The sequence below is a fragment of the Periophthalmus magnuspinnatus genome, chromosome 2 (genome assembly GCF_009829125.3).
Source record: "Periophthalmus magnuspinnatus isolate fPerMag1 chromosome 2, fPerMag1.2.pri, whole genome shotgun sequence".
In the NCBI taxonomy this organism is placed as follows: domain Eukaryota; kingdom Metazoa; phylum Chordata; class Actinopteri; order Gobiiformes; family Gobiidae; genus Periophthalmus; species Periophthalmus magnuspinnatus.
This window is the reverse complement of record NC_047127.1, coordinates 10,141,249-10,162,318: the sequence shown is the minus strand read 5'-3', so window position 1 is coordinate 10,162,318 and position 21,070 is coordinate 10,141,249.

The following is a 21,070-nucleotide window of genomic DNA, read 5'->3' as shown; positions in this document are numbered from 1 at the left end:
CTCCTCGTACCTGATGAAGTGACCCGGGACGAGCGCTGGCACAGATGCACACATTTGGAGCGACGTGCCACAGCTAACGTGCTAAGTGGGCGCTAGTGTGTGTGTGTGTGTGTGTGTGAGTGTGTGTGTGTGCGTACTCCGGGTACACCAGGTACTACAGACTCCAGTGACGTCTCTCCACAGCTGCCTGCATCACGCAAAAAAAAGAAATTAGTTTGGTGGACAAGAGACAATTTATACATCATTTTACTCAGGCTAGGGTTGACAAAAGCATCAAAAATCAGATAGTAATTGATAGAAAAGTAGTACCGAAATTAGATAATCATTTGAGCAAGTATCGATACTAAAAAAGTCACATTCACAGGACAAAAATGAGCCTTTCCTGAATGATCTTGAGCTGTATCTTTCACAAGTATAAGACACATAGACTAGTATACGCCCATGGACCACTGTGGAACCTACCTGGATGACTTTCTTGGATGGATTTTGGAGCAGTTCTTCCGAATCCTCCTTGTATCATCATCGATTAAGAAACTAAAACTGGAGAAGGAAGTGCGTTTGTCACAGTGTGGGTGAAAACTGGGGTAGATTTGACCAATGACGTCATGAATACAAGACAAAAAATGGCTCAAACGTGCGTGAATTACTCTAAATACAATGTCAGAGGGTCAACGAGAAGAGCTAGTACATGTTTGTGAAAAGTACATTGCAGAAAAAGTCTTTAAATCAAAATGTAACTAGTTATAGATATGGGAAAAGTATGTCAAACGTGCAAGATATGACATCGAAAACGTCTTTTGGCATGTTTCTAATGAGGAATAAATGACAAAAAGCTCCAAAAATCCCCCCTCGTTATCTTGATTAAAGCAACACTGCGTAAATTCCTGAAGGCAGCGTGTCACCTGACTGATACTATGGAAACAGAAAGAATGGATGCATGTTTTTTTGCTTTTTATTTGTAAGTCTTTCAGTGCAGTCAAACATTCCACTGTTTCTTCAAAATAACTGAATTACGAGGAGGGAGAGGCCCTTCTCAGGAGCCGCACTCCTCGGGCCCCTGTCCCGCTGAGGCCGGGTGCACCCTGGGGACCCTGCTGCGCTTGTGGGTGTGGGAGGGGTGAGGGGCGTGAGGGAGAGAGGGGGGTATCTTTGGGGGATTGAAAGGTTAAGCTGCCTCCAAGTGTGAAGTCCTCTGGAGATGTGGCCCACTTTTTATTATTATTATTATTATTATTATTATTATTATTATTATTATTATTATTATTATTATTATTATTATTATTATTATTATTATTATTATTATGGTTCAACACTGATGACATGTGTTTAGTGACTTTTAAAAATTCTTCGTAATATTATAAAATAAACACTGTCTCATAGTAAAATATAATAATAATACAAAATAATAACAAAAAACTAAATCAATGGGTGACTAAAGCGCTGATATAAACTTCACCTCTGTTTCCTATGAGACATTTAAGTGTTAGAGCTCCCTCTGGTGTCGGCAATGAGAAAGTACAATCAGAAAGTAAACAACTGGAGTCACAGTGGCTCAGCTGGTAGAGCGTTTGCCCATTGATCTGAAAATTGGCAGTTTGAATCCCACTCTCGCCGTAATCGTTATTGGTTGAACGGTCATATCCACTCATCTGCAGATTTTGAGGTTTTATAATTGAATCTGAAATTGTGTAATTTTGATAAAGATTTGTGCTGAATTTTGTTCAACAGAAACAATCAAATGTTTTTGTTTTTTTCAAGCTGTTTTTGTTATTTTTGCTCAAACTACGAACATGTTAAAAATAAACTCTACTTTTTCTGCAGGTCTCAATAATAATAATAATAATAATAATAATAAATATATATATATAAATATTATATATATATATATATATATATATATATATATATATATATATATATATATATATATATATATATATATATATATATATATATATATATATATATATATATATATATATATATATATATATATATATATATATATAAACAAAACACTTTTATTTTCAGTCCTGTTCAAATGTAATGAAGTAAAAGTAAAACTATCCTCTATGTTCCACCACTGGTACTTTCCCACCAAACCAAGTTGTCAGACTGGTCAGACAGACATATGTTGTCAGATCTGCTGCCGCACAGGTCGATGGTGCGATTCCAGCTCCTACAGATGAATGCTGTTGTTGTGTCCTCGAGCAAGACACTTAACCCACCTCGCCCCCAGTGTCTGTGTACTCTGGTGTATGTTTGAACGTGTGTGTGAATGAGGGAGTGGTTCCTTGAAGGTGGAAAATCACTATATAAACATGTGACCATTCACCATGTGCTTATCCGTGTGAATGCTATGCTAACAGAGCCATGCGTTCGCTAGGTGTTCGCACAATGTGACCGCAGAGTGAGTCCAGTGATGGTTTATGGACTTAAAGACTGCGCAGGAGTAGTCTGGCATTTTTAGCGACTAACTGCAAACACTGTTGGCTAATGCTAGCTAGCTTGTGACTGTAATTTTATGAGAGAGACTTGTTTAACCACACAAATCATCTCACGTGTTGTAGTTCCGACCAAGTTCTTTCTGGTCAGACTGTGTTAAAATCATGGACTGTATAAAGACGTGGACTAAGTGAACGTGACGTCGCCCACAGCGTCCGGCTCCAGTCAAATGAAGCTCATCAAGGCTAGCGGTTATAGCGGCGAATTTGGAGCGAAGTTGCGTATTAAGAATTCCGACCGCGAGTATCACAGCAACCAAAGAGCCAATCCGGAGCGAGGCTGTTGAAGGTAACGCCCCTTCCCGCCCGCACAACTGGTTTAGCAGGGAGCGAGTGCTTAGCAACGCTTTCAATCAAACCTGTTGCTAACGCTAATTTGATTTGATTTGTCTGTTATTAACGTTCATATCTTGAGTTACGGACACAATAGCGAAATAAAAACACCTTGATCATGTAGAGCGGGTTAATACATGCCCATGCTCACTTCCTATTTACAACGCGGCGGCTAGCAGGTTAGCTATGTCCATTTATATATCCAGTCTATGGTTAAAACAAAGCTCAGATTACGTCTAACTTGACTAACAGAGCTTCTAACAGAGTAGTGCTTTCAGTTAGCTTCACGTCAGCTGCAAAGTACCAATATGTTTTTGCTGCTAAGGTAAAAAACTCAACTACTGACACTTTGAATGTTATGTTCACACACATTTTACATATAGTTTTTAATAACAGACCTATAGCACCTTTTAGCTTACACACAATGCAGCCAAGTCATTATCTTTCGCATTAACCACACTGAAGTATACAATTATCCTAATGCTATTTAAACGCAGCGTATAAAGTCATTGCGATTGCCAGGAAATATATTCTTCTCAATATTTGGTTTTCTATCTCCATTCTGTAGCCTTACAATTAGCGCCTTCTGTGATTTGTATCTTGCTCGTTAACTGCCGGGTTCATTAGCGGCGCGGCGTATGGGTAAAAGCCTCAACCACGGCTAATCAGACAGATTTTAAGCACAAAAGGCTAATTGCAGCTGTTACACGCTTTTCTCTCAGTGTAAAGTCTGTTTGGATCACGGCGGTAATTCGAGCGGGCATGAAAACACACACGCAGAGATGCATTGTGGGTAGTCGGACAGTTCTCGGCGTCTTAGAGGTTTTAGAGGAGAAAACGGGTGGATTTGTGAAAGTTAAGTAATTAATTTCGTTTTCGAACTTGTTGATGCGTTTGTCCTGTCAACAAAAGATTTTACCTCCAAGAAATACATTTTTGCAGCTTCAACTTTCTACAAATTCAACTAATTTGAATTTTTATTTATTTGATACAGAAAGATATATATTTGCAACCCAACAAAAATGAACTAATGATTTTAAAACTTTTTTTTAGTTTTTGATGCTCTGATTTGATGCTTTTTGTTTCATTTTTGACGCTCTTTGCTCTCCATGCTAAGTCACTCCCCCTTCAGAGCGCCATCACATCACAACCAGCATATATCCTGAAACTACAGCACATCGCATCAGATTTGTGAAGTTGTAGTGTATTGTTTTGTGTCATGTTTTTGTATATTCATGGAGAACTGTCATGTGGGTGCACGGGTGACGTAGGCTTGTGGGCGGAGCTTCGGACAGGATCGTACTGCTAATCGTTAAGGAGGTTTCAAATAGCGCTAAGTTACTTAAACATGCATGAACAATGTCTTAAACCTCTTCAGGCATGTTTTTGATGACGGAACAACATTATAACGTGGCAGAAAACTCCAAAAAGTTGATTTTGCATAATCCCCCATCTTTAAAAATATATATATTTTAAGTGAAACTGTATATTTATTTAACCAGTGTATTTTTTATAACAGAATTTTAAATATGTACCGTATTTTCCGCACTATGAGTCACACTTTTTTCATAGTTTGGGGGTGCGACTTATACTCCAATACGACTTATATCGCAATTTTTATTTTATTTTTTTCATTATTTTGCATTTTTTGGCTGGTGCAACTTATACTCTGGTACATACATTTTCCACTAATATCCACGTTGCTGAAATGCTAACTAAGATACAACAAAATCAAGAATCATGACCTAAATAGCGAAAATAACTTGTATTATTACCCTTGAAATATTATATTATATTATAATTTTATACGAAAACACAACATAAAAACTTGCAAAACCTTTTATTGTCATGTTGATATCAGTCATCTACACAAAACTGATACCTCTACATTTCCCTTGTTCCTATTCAACTGCAGCGCCTGACCTTAAATGCCCAGGTTCAGCGTTGAAATGCCCGGGATGGAGTGCATAGCAGGCGACACAATGGAGAGAGATGTGTGCGTCTGTGTGTGTGTGTTTGGGTGTGTGTAGAATCCCGCTCTCTTTGTTGACGTGCTCTGTGATTCTGTGCCAGCGCCGCATCCATCTGTTTCCATGGAGCGCAAGAGCTAACACGCGCCGCTAGCACGCACATCGCACATAAGGCTACATGGGAAAAAGAACGGTAAGGAGTGGGTAGAGAAATGAAGTTAAGTTAAGAAAAGTGTCAAATAGCTCGAGCAAGAAAGTTTTATAAGAAGCAAAGACTGGCGGTTTGATGTTTTTGACGGTCTGAGTCCCGCCTCCCTTTGCTCCGTACGCTAAGTCACTCCCCCTTCACAGCGCAATCACAACACAATCACAGTGCATCCTGCTAATAAAAATACTGCGCATCACATCAGGTTTGTGAAGTCATTGTGCACAGTTTTGTATCATGTTTTTGTATATTTGGATGTTCGGAGTATGGATGATGTAGGTTTGTGGGCGGAGCTTTGGACAGAATCTTACGGCTAACTATAAGGAGGGTTCAAATAGGGCCTGGGAGAGATTGCTAAGTTACGCAAACATGCATGAATGACGTCTTAAACCCCTTCAAGCTTGTTTTGATATCCCTTGTTTAAAATAATGTGCAAACAGCAAAATCTTCTAATTTCTTTCTGATCATAGTCCCTCTGATTACTCACATTAACAAGAATATTAAGGTGAAGGCATTAAATAAGGCCATATCAGCAAAATGGCCGCCATCAAGGGCCAGATGTAACTGTGCGGCAGGAGTAATGTCACTAAATGTAAACAAATGTCATGTAAAATAAATGTAACAACTTTTAAATTTGTTAAATAACTGTTTCTGTATTTATTGCTTATTCAAGTAGCAAATATTACGTGTCTGTGTAACTGTGTATTTTCTGATAAAGCCTTTTTTAGCCTTTTAATTGTTGGACAATTTGTTGTTTTTCTTGAAGGCTAACTTTTTCATGCTTAGCTCCGTGTTTGGTGTAAAAAAATGTCGATGTAGATTGTACTGACCCCGCCTCATAACACACACACAAAAAAAAGATTTTCTCCTTAAAGCACAAACTTGTATTCACCTTTAGCACCTTTCTTGAAACTTCCTTCCATGCCGACAATTTTCCTCTTCCTGAACAATTTGGGATGATTATTTGCTAATATTTATCAGTGTCACTTGTTGTTGTTGAAAATCTCACATGCACACATTAAAGCAGTATAGACTTATTTTAAAATGACAGTCAACCTTTAATTTACCTTCTTGCGGGCCACATAAAATGAAGTGGTGGGCCGCATTTGGCCCCTGGGCCTTGAGTTTGACACATGTGATCTAGAGGGATTGACTTTCTGTGTACTGTGTAATTCCAATAATGTTTTTCAGAAATGTATTTGTGTGTTGTTGTTTTTTTGTTTTTGTTTTTTTTTTACATTAGAACCAACCCGTCATATGGAAATGGCAGGTGGACGAATTCTTCTCCTGTGTCTCTTGTTTTTCCTTTAACAGTTACACATTAGCAACCGTTTATTAGTTGTATTGATCAGTTGTGGAGCAAGTCCTCAGTTTTGTTACTTAATTAAATATAGATATTAGGGCAAAAAACTCAAGTAAAAGCAAAAGGATCACGTGAAAAAAATCTACTTGAATAAAAGAAAAAATTATACTTACAGAGTCAAAAGTAAAAGTATTTCACGCAGGTTTTGAGATCTAACAAAGCTTCAAATGCAGTGTAGTTTTTCAGTTAATCTGATCGTTACTGCAGAGTATCAGTAGCATGTTTTGGTTTGATTTGGGAAAACTAGAGTACCCACAGCAAATCCAACCAGACACAGGCAAGAACATGCAAACTCCAAAAAGGCCTGAGCGACCTAGAAGTCCAAAATGGAACCTTCTTACTGAAAGTCGAAAACGCTAGCCACTCAGCCATCGTGTTATAAAGCAAGATGTATGGAGTTATGTAGCAAAGAATAAAGTTCAATAACCACATTTTTTATTCAAATCCTCAAAGTATCCTCCCTTTGCTTCATCGACCGCGTTGCAAACCCTTGAACTTCCACGATGAAGTCTCCTGAAATGGTTTTCACTTCACAACAGTAGGTCAGTTGGTGTTTGTCCACTGATCCAAAGGTTGACGGTTCAACTCCAGCTTTGGACGTAAACATCTGTGTAATCCCTCAATCATCCAGGAAAAAACACTCCTACGTTTTGTCCAGTTGATAGATTTAACTTCGGCTTTTACTGTCATTGGTAGAATAAACAAACCCAAATGCTAAACGTGTAAAGCAGTGAAGCTAATGTTCGCTATTTAAAAAAAATCTTCGTCATTTTGAGTTTATTTTTTGTTTACTACATTCCGTACGTGCCCATTCATAATTTTGATGCCTTCAGTGCGAATCTACAATGTAAATAATCATGGAAAAAAAGAAGAACCACAAATGAAAAAGCGTGTCCAAACTTTTGACCATTAGCGTATACTTTTGTCTGAATCGTCTCTACATCCGTGGACATTTGGAGGCACGTAGCAGAGTTGACTTGGCGGAAAGCAAAAGGCGATGATAAAAAGGCTAAACGGGATAAGGTCAGCCAAGCGCTCTAGTGGAAGACATTTGGAGCTGCAGTCCTTAGGCGTGCGTTAACTAACTGTGAGGAGATGTGCTCAGCCTGCTCCATAACCCACAACATCTGCTGCACTTGGATTCCATCCTGACTCACTCCACACAAACGTGCAAGTACTGGGAAGTGTTTAGTGCCGTTTCACTCCAAATGCCAAAGGAGCGAGGGCTGTCCTTGTTAAGTCCTGGTTTAGTTCTGGTTTAGTCCTGGTTTAGTTGGTTCCTGTTGCTCCTGTTCTTTCGTAGTCCTCGTGAAGTCCTTCTTTAATCGTTTAGTTCTGGTTTGGTTCTTGTTGGGTTCTGGTTAAGTCCAGCTTTAGTTCTGGACTGGTTTGGTCTTGATATAGTCCTGGTTTAGTCCTGGTTTAGTTCTGGTTTGGTTCTGGTTCTTGTTGCTGCTGTTCTTTCGTGGTCCTTGTGAAATCCTGGTTAAATCCGTGTTTAGGTTTGGTTTGGTCATTATTATTCTGGTTTGGTTCTGATTTGGTTCTCGTTAGGTCCAGCTTTATTTCTGAACTCGTCTGGTCTTGATATAGTCCTGATTTAGTTCTGGTTTAGTTCTGGTTCCTGTTGCTCCTCTTCTTTCGTGGTCCTTGTGAAATTCTGCTTAAATCCTCATTTAGTCCTGGACTGGTTCTTGTTTGGTTCTCGTTAGTTTAGGTTTAGTTCTGGTTTGGTCCTGGTTTGGTTCAGATGAAGTCCTGGTTAAGTCCAGTTTTAGTTCTGGACTGGTTTGGTCCTGGTATAATCCAAGTTTAGTCCTGGTTTAGTCCTGGTTTAGTTCTGATTTGATCCTGGTTTAGTTCTGTTTATCCTTGGTTTGGTCCTGTTTTATCCTGATAATCTTAAGAATAACTCAATTCCAACTGTCCAAATTCACAGGGTTATAAGTTTTACCTGCTCTTGTTTTTATTTTTTCCCCTTCAAACCGTGGAAGTGTGTTTTCCGTTTCCTTAATCTGTCTGTTATTCCCGGCTCATTAAAAGGCCAGCACAACATTTGCACTCTGCTTAAAAGTCTGCGTATGAAGGTCTGAGCGCTAATAAACGCTAATCAAATGCAAACGGCGCAGAGTGGCCGCTAAAACGTGGCCCGTCGCCATGGAGACAGAGGTGCCGGAGCCGGGAAGGTCATGTAAACACACACACAGGCGTACAACTTTGTGTGTCCGCGGCGACGGCAACAAGTGCAATTTTTATGATCAAAGGTGGACTGTGTAACTTTTCTGGCAGAGGATAAGCCACCTTATGTTTTTCCTAGAGTTTTCTGCATTAAACGTATATATATTGCTAGGGATGGGCGATATATCGGTTCTAGTATTGGTAGCGGCCGATATCGATTCAGATTCTTCGTTATCATGTCAGCAGATATCGAAAGTCAATACGATGTTCAATACTGATATTTTTGCTGCTGCCTCATTCTCTGTGTGCCATTTTTAAACAGACTAATGTAAAAAATAATAATAATAATAAATAAATAAATACATTAATAATAATAATAATAATAATAATAATAAAATATAAAATAGAGGCGCATTATATAGCAGTACACTACAAAAACATGCAACACATATACATTTTGTTATTCATTTCTACATAAAAGAAAAGTTAATATATAAAAGTTACTTGAAGATATATTTGAGAGACTCACTATGGATTTTAACAGCTAAATATCGACAAATATCGGTTGTCAGCCGCAGCACCAGGACAAATATCGGCTCAAGAACTCCATATCAGCTATATCCCTAAATACTGCCAAAGAGACAAGCACGTGACGCCACCAGGGAAAGTTTACAGGTCAGATCTGTGGCGACCCCATTCACAATAAGAAATCATATTTTTAATGCGTTTTTTTATCAGCAAGTAAATACAACTGTAATTCAATAAATGGTGACGTTTTTCCACCTTCAAGACACTCAGATCGCTTTACGTTGAGAGCAGGATTCGAACCGGCAACCTTTGGATTAGTGGACACACACAACACTCTACAAACTGAGCTACCCATAATAACAGCTCCATATATTTATTTATACTTCCTGGGGCACCGTGTTTGTTCCTCTGCATCTGTGTGTATGTGTGTAAGTGTGTAAGTGTGTGTGTTAAACGCCCCTGCTCGCCCTGTCCCATCTCCTGCCCCCTTGCCCCTGCTCCTGCCCCTACCTCTGCTTAGCTCGACTTGGCCTGTAGGCATCTCTAAGTGCAGTCATTACGCCGCCACTTGTGTAGGTGTTCTTGCAAGAAATCTTATCAGGCTGCGACCTGCTGCGTAATTAGGCAGGCAGCACGCACACACTGCTCAAGGCGACAGCGTGGTGTTAGCGTCCACTGCTCACTGCTAATCACGACCCGAGGCCCAACCTGCTGCACCCCGCTCGCTCCGACGGGCCGTGTGCAGAGCGCTGTGCAAAGATGTGTGCGGTCGGAACATCTGCCTGTGACCGCGGGCTCCTCCCCTGTGCATGTGTGGGGAGTCTGTGTATTGGGGCGGCAGGACAGGACCAAGGCGAGGAAGAGGAGGAGCTGTAGATGCCCCTTCTGTCAGCTGGGCTCCTCTTTCCTCTCCACTGGCTCTGCGCTCCCTCCGGACCCGCACATTAAGGTCTGAGTGAGCGCGGCCACAACAATGCCCCCGCACAATACCCCCGTGTGGGCCCGCGAGCTGGGGGGTTGTTAAGGATTAGATGCTCAGGTAGAGACGCGGGCAAAGGGAGGTGTGTGTGTGTGTTTGTGTGTGTGTGTGAGGCCATGCAGGTAATCCTCATTTGTCCAAGAGTGTGAGCTCCGAGTGCGAGCTCCAAGTGTGAGCTCCGAGCAGCTGCGTCGCATTACACACGGAGATGCACCGCTTAGCTTCTTAAACACACGCGTCCACAAACACGCTCCCTGGCTCCGCACCACTGCACACTGGCCCTGTACACTTACACAAGAACTGAGCTTTTAGCAACGCAGCAGACACTGGCTACAACGCAAGGACAGGGATCTGATTCTACAGCCTCCAGTTGCCCCGCTTCTTCAACTTCTCCAGGGCTGAGGCCGGGGTGAGGGGGGCAGAGGTCTGATTGCTCTTGCCCCCAGCTTGTCTAAGGATCCTGGGGTGTTTCCAAGGCAGGAGATGAGGTCCTTGGTCGTGTGTCCTTGGTCTGCAGGAGGTCTTCTCGCACCTCAGGCTGGGGTCCAGGCCTCTGAGACAGATGTTTGAGCCCCTCAGCTGCTCCTCCTGATGTGGAGGAGTGATTTTGATGTTTCACCAACACCTCACTGCACCCTGAAGGTCACGGTTTGATCAGGGAGCAGGACATCAGCTGCAGAGATATGGAAGATGATTTGTTTGATCAGATTTTGAATTTTAAATGCTGCTGAATTTCTCACTTTGTTTTTTTTTTTGTTTTTTTGTTTTTTTTTTTAATTTATTAAATTAATTCATTTCAATGTATTTAAAATTAAAAAAATAAAAATAAATAAATTTAATAAAAATAAATAAATAAATAAAAATCACCTTTTAAATATTTAGAGCAAATATTTTCAAGCCTCAAATTCAAGTCAAAATTCAGAGTGGAAAAAATTGCAGCAAAAATCCAAAGCATAAGCAATCAATTATCTGTGACTGTGGAGGACCAAAGCGGCTGTTTCCTATTGGCCGTTCTCTTCTGTGGGCGGGGCTTATAGTTAAGGGATCAAAGAGGTGAGGTTTTGATTTAGTTTTGACCGATCACATTGGTTCTCTATAGCATTTCGTGATTGTTACTAAGTTAGATCAACTCACTTAGAATCGATTGCTTAGGCCTTGGCATCTTGGATATTTGTTGCGAAAAATTGTCTAAAAAATACTTCTCTTATTATTCTCGCAATTAACAAATAGACATAATTTTGGTAATCCTAATTGACCTAAAACAGGGAAAGTTTAGTCTGATTTCAAGTCAGACAGTGAGAAAAAAAAAGCGCATGTGTCTTTTTACATAGTGTAAACTTATGGTTTCGAGTGTATGTTTATAATGTTGATGACATTTATCACTCCCATTTACATAACTAGATTTTACAATGAATGTCTGAATATTAAGTAAGGTAAATGCAGCATCCCCCACCCCAATCCTACCCCATCTCCACCCCCTCTCCACCCCACCCCAGCCCTACCTCACCTTACCTTACCTCACTCCTTATGTCTGTTGTCTTATTGTAAATGTGAATTGATTTGTATTTACTGGTCAAATACTTTTAATTCTGTTTTTTTTTTTTTTTTTTACAAGTCCATATAAAACAAACAAGTCCATATAAAACATCAACCTTATGCCATATACAGTGGTCCCTCGTTTATCATGGGGGTTACGTTCTAAAAATAACCCGCAATAGGTGAAATTCAAGTCGTCAGCTTTATTTTTTTTTTTTTTTTACAATTATTCTATATGTTTTTGTCTGTAAAACCCCTCACCACACACTTTATACACTTTTCTCACACAGGCATTAACATTTTCTTACATTTCTCTCTTGTTTAAACTCTCTCAAAGTTCAAATCTTCGTAGGCGCCTTTGTCATTTCATCAACATTGTGGGTTTTGTCGGGGAGAAAACTTGCAAACATACAGCACTTCAGAGTCACACTGCGATCCAACGTTTATGTAAATTTAAAGTAAAGTTAAATATATCAGTTTAAAATGTCCGACCCAACGTAATAACCCGTGGGTGTCATAAATTAAAACTAGAATCACAATAAGTCTTTAACAAAAGTCTATAAGGACAACTCCACATCGGACTTTGAGCTCGCGGGATCTTAAAGAGTATCTGACGTACTTTATTTCTGTTTATGAGTTCCATAAACGCGACGGTCTCTTGAGTGTCGTTTTCACTCAAAGAAGGCAGCTGTTTTCTTATGACTAAAAACAGCCGTAAAATGCTGGTAATGCTGGCTCTAAGTACCACACATCTGCTGCTTGAACGCGCGCTCGCTAACACTGTAAAAGCTGAAATGGTGGAAACAGAAGCCATTTGTGTTCGCCGAGACACTGCAAGTGAAGCGGGGAAAGTAATTACATGTAGAGTTGTCAAATCGAAACTTTTCATGTCGATATCTGACATAAATATAAGATAAGATTGTATTCGTAAAAGAAAAACACATTTCCGGGACGTACTAAATCTGATTACCGGTTAGAGCAAGTGTAAAATTCCAATGTAGTGTTCAAGAATTAGGAAGTGCGCTGTTAGCATTCCTTTACAGCGACAGTAGCTTAGTTGTGCTTGCGTTTGTCCACTGATCTGAAGGTTGCCGGTTCGAATCCCGCTCTTGACATAAACATTGAATGAGCGGGCAGAGTGACCATTTACCGTTACCATGGCAGCAAAACTCCGCTCTGGCCTACAAAATATATGAAAAGAACTAGTTAATTTCAAACATTTTCCAGTTATTCCTCACTTATCTTATGCATTTCGAACTTTTATAAGCACTTTTCACAACTTAAACAACTTAGAGACCAGAGTGCAGTTTGTCGTGACGGTAAAGCTAACAACAACTAGCAAGCTAACGGTTCCTGACAATAAAACACTTTCTAATTAGATGCAGGCAGTACGCAGCAGACCTATTTTGACCTCAACAGCTGCTTATACAATAAATCTGTACTTTGGCAAGACACATTTTGCTCAAACGCTACATCCTCCACCTCTTCCTCACCTCATGTCCTTATGTCTGTTTGTTGTCTTATTGTAAATATTAACTGATTAATGAGTTAAAATATATACAGGTATAACAAAAAATATACATATAACAATAAATAATGTGTCAGTTAAAGCTGGGTACCTGTTTTTCACATCGTAGAACAGGGGTGTCAAACTCAATTTCACCGAGGGCCACATCAGCAAAATGGTTCATCTCAAATTTGCAAAGTTATAAAAAAAAAAAAAAGTCTGTGTAACTGCGTAACTCCTGATAAACTGGCATTTTAAGACAGTAATTTCAGACATTTAAATTTACCTTGCTGAAGGCCACATAAAATGACATGGCGGGCCGCATTTGGCTCCCGGGCCTTGAGTTTGACACATATGTCGTAGAAGGAGGAAGTAGTAGTGCAGTAGATTTAAATACCTACCTGTCCATAGCTCTCCGTTTAGCATGCTATTTATATTACAGCTTTTTTCAGGCTGTGACGTGAAACTGCCTGGACCTCTGAGAAGTAACTCGAGCGACTGGAGGACTTTTCGCTTTACGGGGCCCTAGAAAACAACTTTTAAATGTTACTTTCTATATAAATCTACAGGTGGAGGTTGAAATGATTAAATGTGTTTCTGTTTAGATTAGACTATTTCTTTATTTCCAAGTTAAAGCAGACCTATCCTACAAAATTGACTTTCCAGAGCTTTTCACAGTGTTACAGTTGTTCCCCTTTTAATTTACACTCTGAAGTTGTATTTGGAGCGATTCGTGCATTCTTGAACAATCTTTAACCGCTTTGTGTCGCTGATCAACTCCCGTTTTCTCCGCAAATCTACAAAATATAAGATAATGATCCACGTGTGTCATAGATTATAACTATACAGCAGACACAAGGATGATATGTTTGCTTTAAGGGAGCAAACTTTGTGAACATAATTTGACGATGGAACATTAGTTAAATTCTGCCAAAGCAATGACATTTGTGCCATTTCCCGTCGTGAGTCGACTCAAATATTCATGTTTTTAATGTGGCCTTAGAACAAAAACATTTGCCCTTTGGTCCCAGCCTGGTCTGAAATTTTCCTGCTGATCTGACAAAACCCGATTGTTTCTCCTTTCTCCAGAGGGAACTTTGTGTGGCCGCGTGTCTTTAAAAGCAGAACAATGGAAGGCGCTTGTTGCCGGGGCAGTCCTGGCGCGACCCGAAATCAAACCGCGGCAAATCGATGGGAAATAATGTCATCTTAGAAGGTCATACCTGGACCTTTTTGGCTTCGTCGATACAAAAGAGCACTGCGGACTCGTGGACAGACCCGAGCCTCGCACAAAAGCTCAACAACGTCTTAACAAACAATACCCTCCTGACTTCTGCACGTGTTTTCAAACAGGTCCGGGACGCGTGCTGGGACCTGGTCCGCCCTCCCGCCTGGGCGCGAGGGGAGGCGGTGTCCCTCTCCGCTGCCTGCCCGTGGAGAGCCAAGGAGGGAACAAACAAGCTAAGAGACAAACAGCCAGAGCCACTTAGAGCCACTTAACGCCAAGGCGGCCTCCCCACGGCGAAGCACTTCCCCCGGGCAAGAGGGGTCGGAGGGGCAGGCGGGGGAGCGACCAGGCGGGACCAGGCGGGCACATGCTAGGCGGGCACGGGGCAGAGGTGCGACGCCAGATGTAGAGGAAGAAGACATTTAAAGAGCCGATATTTCACCATTATCGATCTATGTTATAAAACAGACCTGGAGTTGTGTTTTGTTTCATTCACACATGTTTAACACACAGCTGAGTCTTTCTCTCAAACTGAAAACACTCTGTTCCACCCTGTGATGTCATCAAGTGGTAAGACGAGAAGCCCTCCACTGCGTTTTTAAACTCCAAACACCTTCACTAGAATCATTTTCATAACTTTCTATCTATATTCAACTGAACAGAAGGTAAAACAAAACTATTCAAAAATAAAAGCAACAACTTAAAAGGAGTAGAAATTTAAAAAGTTCAATTGACGCTAAAAATACTCGGTAACCTTAAAACCACCACTAAATGACATCACAAGGTGGAACAGAGCATTTTGAGCTGGGTGCAGACAGGCCAGTAATACAAGATTATTCAGACATGTGTGAATGAAACAAAAGACAACTCCAGGCATGTTTTTGATGTTTTAAAGACCAGAAAATCAGAGCAATGTGACTTGTTGGACACGAACATTGAACGTTTTGCACAAATCCACCGACTTATCGTACTTAACTATCATTTTAGTGCTGAAACTTTGTTCAAATTCTCCATTGGAATGAGTGCGATTACTGTTTAACCAAAAGTACCGCATATTCTACTACAGTATCTCACCATAAGTAGAAGTAAATCTTGTTCTTGTACAAGCTGTTAGTGTCAGCTGCAGTGTTTCGATGAACAATCCTGGACAGACAGGCTCATAATACCAGACAATGTGTTATATTAGTGAGTGAAAGTCAATTGTGAAGGCAGCTACTTAAGTTCAAATCTGCAAAATGCCCTAGTACAACTTAAAAACAAAGCAAAAAACACCAAAAACTTCAACTAAACATCATAAAAGAGAGCCTGGGTTTTGAGTTTATTGCAGTCGTATGTCGTAACCCACCACTGTAGACTTCTAAACCTTCAGAAAATAAGTCATAACCTACAGTTCGAGTGACTAAACTACGGCGCGTTTGATGATTTTGTGTTTTAAAGATGCGCTACGTAACTGTTCTGGTAGAAGTCCACCAACTGATGTCTCATGGAGGTGTGGAGGTGGAGGCACAGCACAGCGATAGAGCCTAATGGACCAATCACAGAGCAGCGTTGTGGTTTGGGCGTAATCCAAAGATGAAGTGTCCAAACAAACCAAAACAAACGTGGCGACGCCGACAGCACTTCAGCCTATTTGATCAGAAATGCAGATTATTCAGTTAGTTTTTTATGTGCAGAGGGGAGCACTTTGTGCGTTTGTGGAGGGAAAGATGTTTGTGCTTTTCTCTTGACAGGAACTAACGAAAGTTGATCAGTTTCAGCCAGAGTCATCGACACATACTCATAAATCTGGAGTGAGCCGGGTTTTGCAGCTGTAAAACCCCTCACCACACACTTTATACACTTTTCTCACACAGGCGTTAACGTTTTCTCACATTTCTCTCTCGTTTAAACTCTCTCAAAGTTCAAACCTCCGTAGGCGCCTTTGTCGGTGCAGAACGTTTCATCGACGTCGTGGGTTTTGTCAAGGAGAAAACCCGCGAACGTACAGCACTTCAGAGTCACACTGCGATCCGACACTTATGTAAATTTGACAGTGATTGACAATGGTCTACACTTACTTACAAGTGTTATTATTGCCCCCAAATAACTTGAAAAACAAATATTCTCGCTGGGACTAAGCGGACTCACCTCTCAACTTGTATTTCCACCTTTTTTCCCACAAACTGCCACTTAAACGATGTAAAACTATGATAAACATTCACAACTGCTACCATTACAAACAAACAAACAATTATAAAAAACTCCTGAAAACGTCATGTGCACTTTTATGTGGTTTTTATGCAATAATATCTGACATCTCCATGGAAACGAGCAGGTGAAAGTATAGAGCACCTGTAAAGTCGGTCTTTAAACCTACTGCACATACCGTACGTCGCTCATTCTTGGGCCTCACTTCCAGACACTTCCTGGTCCATTAGCTCGCTCCGGCTCATATTTTGTCCTCTTTTGTTTTTCCCGTTGCTTCCTCCGTGTGCACTCTTCTCTCCATTTGCCCCCGCTCCTCCCCCTCCTCTCTCTCTCTCTCTTCCTCTCACTGCGTTCGAAAGGTCACTCGTCCCTGAGAGCCCTGTTTACCTGGGCCCTGTCCCCTCCGTCTGACAGCGTCCTACTTGGAGACAGAAGGAGGGACGCACTTTGCCGGCTCTGTAAAAAGCTCGGTGAGGACAGGGGGGACCAAATGTCACGTCAACAACACCACGGGGGCCCGAGACTGTCCTCAAATCTCTTTCTCTGTGTGGCATTTTGCATTTTCGACAATTACGGACGGCCGTGTGTGAGTCTTAGGTAAATTCGGTCTGTCCGTGTTACGCCGATGTGACGAGTTAAAGGCACAAACTGATTTTTACTGTCTTAAAAACATTAAAAAAAGGTCCTATATTACTCAAAATTGGCTCTTAGATATACAGTATCCCATTGATTCTAGTGAAGGTCTATGGAGTTGATTTGGGTTGAAGGGAGTGTCTTCAGTTTAGGAGAAGAACTCAGCCTAAATTTGCAGGGTTTGTGCGTTAAACATGTGTGAATGAAACAAAAAACACACAACTCCAGGTCTGTTTGTGATGAGGAAACAACATTATAACATAGATCAGAAAATAGTGTAATATGGGCCTTTTAAACGTTTTGCAGGGGTCCAAAGTATATACGCGTTTTTTTGCGTTTTGCCAGAGCGGAGTTTTGCCGTCATGTAAAGCAACTAGCATGCTAACCGTGCACTTTCTTTCACTCTAACAATGGCATGCTTTATATTTAGATGCAGACAGAACACAGCAGACTCATTTTGACCTCAAGAGCTGCTTAGACGATATATATTTGTAGTGGGACAAATTCCTTCCCCCGTGGGAGCTGGAGGACGTGTCTGGGGTGAGGGAAGTCTGGGAGTCCCTGCTTAGACTGGGACCCGGCCCGGATAAGAGGAAGAAAATGGGTGGATGGGGTAAATTCTGTTCAAATACATACAAGCTGTGTTCATTTTGACAGTAAATTTGAGTTTAGTCTCATACAGTATCATTCAAGATGCTTTACAATTTTGTGTGTGATTTAATTTGTCACAGCTGCCCTGGGACAAACTGACAGAAGTGAGGCTTCTAATCTCTGCCATCGGACCCTCTGACCGCCACCAACACTGAAAAACCACATTCATACTAGACAAGGTGGGTGAAGTGTCTTGCCCATGCAGAAATCAAATCTTTGGCAATTTTTTAAAATAGAAGTACTGTATTTTCCAGAGTATAAGTCACACTGGAGTATAAGTCGCAGCAGCCAAAAAATGCATAATAATGAAGAAAAAAACATATATTTCACATACAGTATAAATCACATCTGAGTATAAGTCGCACCCCCGGTCAAACTATGAAAAAAGTGCGACTTATAGGCCAGAATATACTGTAATATTTAAATTTCACCCACAGCATTCGGTTAGAAGCAAATGAAACCAATTGAGGCTAGCAGTTATAGCGGCTAATCTCTAACCACGAACCATATTTGGAAATCTGGCTACACAACCAAGAGACAATCGGCACACTGCTGTTTTCTCCCGTCCTGCAGAAAACAGCAGTACGGGCACTTAGCAACAAGTTATCATAGCTGTCAATCAAAACGGTTGCTAACTCACATTGACAGAAAGTTTGAAATAAATGACTCAACAATATATTACCACAAGCTCCAGTATTGAAGCTTTAGCTGCAGCCCCATTCTGCCCATTTAGCGCTAATGTGTGAAAAGTCCAGCTAATTACACTAAGCTAGCACCCAGCTAATGAAGTTCTATCAGTTTACATTGCAATATTTATCTCGCCCGTTAGTGCCGTTTAAGAGACGTGCCTTGAAAAACCTTTAGAAAAAAGATTCATCCTTGGACCAAAACGCCGAAATAGCACAAGTGTACGGCGGCTGCACCTGTGGCCATTCTGAGGGACACTGCAAAAATATGTGAATAAAAAGTATTTGCGATAACCTAATATAGAAAATAGATTTGATGAAGTACTGCAGTGTAATCTTTTAATTTTAGAAATATTCTGAATACTAGATACTATAATCACATACAGGTCAATAACTACTCCTTAATTACCCTTAATACAACACCAAGAAACTGTTATTGTTCTATGCGTGGTCGGCCCAGACTATAATCAGACTAAGCAGCTGCTTAAGGCCCCGAAGCCACCAGAGGGCCCCCAAGAGCCCATACATTTATATTGAAAATAATGATTGGAAAGTTTTTTGTAAACTAAACGGCACTCAGGTGTTTATACTAGTCTAAATATTGCTCTAAAATGATTACATGTGTTTTATTTCTAGTAGCTAAATATGTGTTGCCTACATTTGTTTTTGAGTCGGGCATTGGTGTGGACAGCTATATGTTTACACCGGTGTGTCGTCCCTCGAGGTGCGCTCTGTATTTTATGACATAAAACATTTATAAATGCAAGTCCACTTTAATCAACTTGAACACATTAAAATGAACCAGAAATCAGGAAAAAAATGTCCAGAATTTAAAAATGTCTCTGGCGGGGGACCTCCAGACCTGCCTTTCTTACATGATTTTATACTTGTGGCTGTTGCTGTTGTGAGCCTTTAGAATGTTCAGTCTCTTTACAACTGGTTGAGATGATGATGATGTTAATTTTGTGAAATATCAATACGTGGAACTGCAGTGGCGAGGGCCCCAACTGCAAATTCCGCTTACGGCCCCCTAAAGGCTAGGTTGGTGACGCTATTTTCTGATCTATGTTATAATGTTTCCTCGTTAAAAACACACCTGGAGTTGCGTTTTGTTTAATTCACACATGTTTAACACACAAACCCTGCATATTTAGGCTGTGTTCTCTCAAATGGAGAACACTGTTGCACCTTGTGATGTCAGGTGGTGATACAGAAGTGCTCCACTGAGTTAAACGTGTGTGAATGAAAAAAAAAAGATGATGCGCATAGATCAGAAAATGTTGTAATATGGGCCCTTTAAGATGATAATGATGTACTTATTACCTGCTTTCTGCTGAACAAACCTCTCCTACAGTTCTGAGCTGATGTGCTGTGCTGACTTCACTTGTCTCTCTCACCGCCGTGTTTGTGTTGAGTCTTATACATGCTGATGGTGACCCAGACCCCCGCAGACCCCTTCCCCTCCGGCCCTGCCCTCCCAGCGAGAGGCCAACGGGACGAGGCCGTACCACACGCACCGCCCTGCTCTGCTCCGGAGGGCCATCAGTATCCATTACCACGAGGGGCATGGACCAGCACGCCTCCACCAGACGTCTGCAGAGGAACTGAGCGCACGATTACTCCAACCAAGAGCTCCAGCCAAGAGACACAACAACAGGGCAGAAGAGTCATGCGAGGTCAGTTAGGCTGCGGTCAGGGTGGGGGGTGGGTCCTGGGTGTACCACAAACAGAAGGAAGCAAGAACATGTTATTGAGAAAGCTGTTACGTGTTGACCTCTTTTGAGCTATGCCTTTGTGTTTTAGGTATAAATGTTACAAATCTGAGGGTGATTCTTTATGATCTGGTTCATAACACCAGATAAAAAATGAACAAGAAGCAACATATATATAAATAAAAAGCAGGCACAGCTTTAGTTTTAGAAAAAAAAGTTTTTTAAAAAGTATTTCCCTTGTGATAACCTTGTTCGCTCAAGATAATATATTGAGTCTGGTCACCGTTGAATCTCCCTGAGTTCAGATGGGTGTGATTGACAGGTGTATTAGCCAATCAGGGCCACACATGGTCCGTCCGTATCAGAACAAATATGGCTGCTTAAGGGGAAAAAAAGAAAGGGAAGAAAATATCACAGGGAAATGAAAAACATCATGGATTTCTGCAGAATCAATGAGCAAAGCAATAAACTAAGGTAATCTGAGGTAAGAGAAATGTCATTTTGTTCAAAATGATGGATGACCAATAGGGCTGGGTAGTTTTTCTTTACCAGTATCTTAATGTTCCCTGTCTCTTTTGCCTCTGTGACCACACGACCTGCAGCATACTTAAACGTCAAGTGCCTCAGGAGTCCCATAAATAAACAGGACCTGCTAGGACTCCTTCTTCAGTCTGACAACATCTCTTACTTTCTTCGGCCACCATCGGGTTCGGGGGTTGCTGCCATGACAAGCACCGCAGACCTTACGACCACAGCTACGAGCAGCTGCATCGACAACAGAGGCGGAGAACATGGCCCACACAGACTCCATGTCCCAGACTCCCCTAGGATCTGGGAGAAGCTCTCCCAGAGGTGTGAGTGCTGCTGACA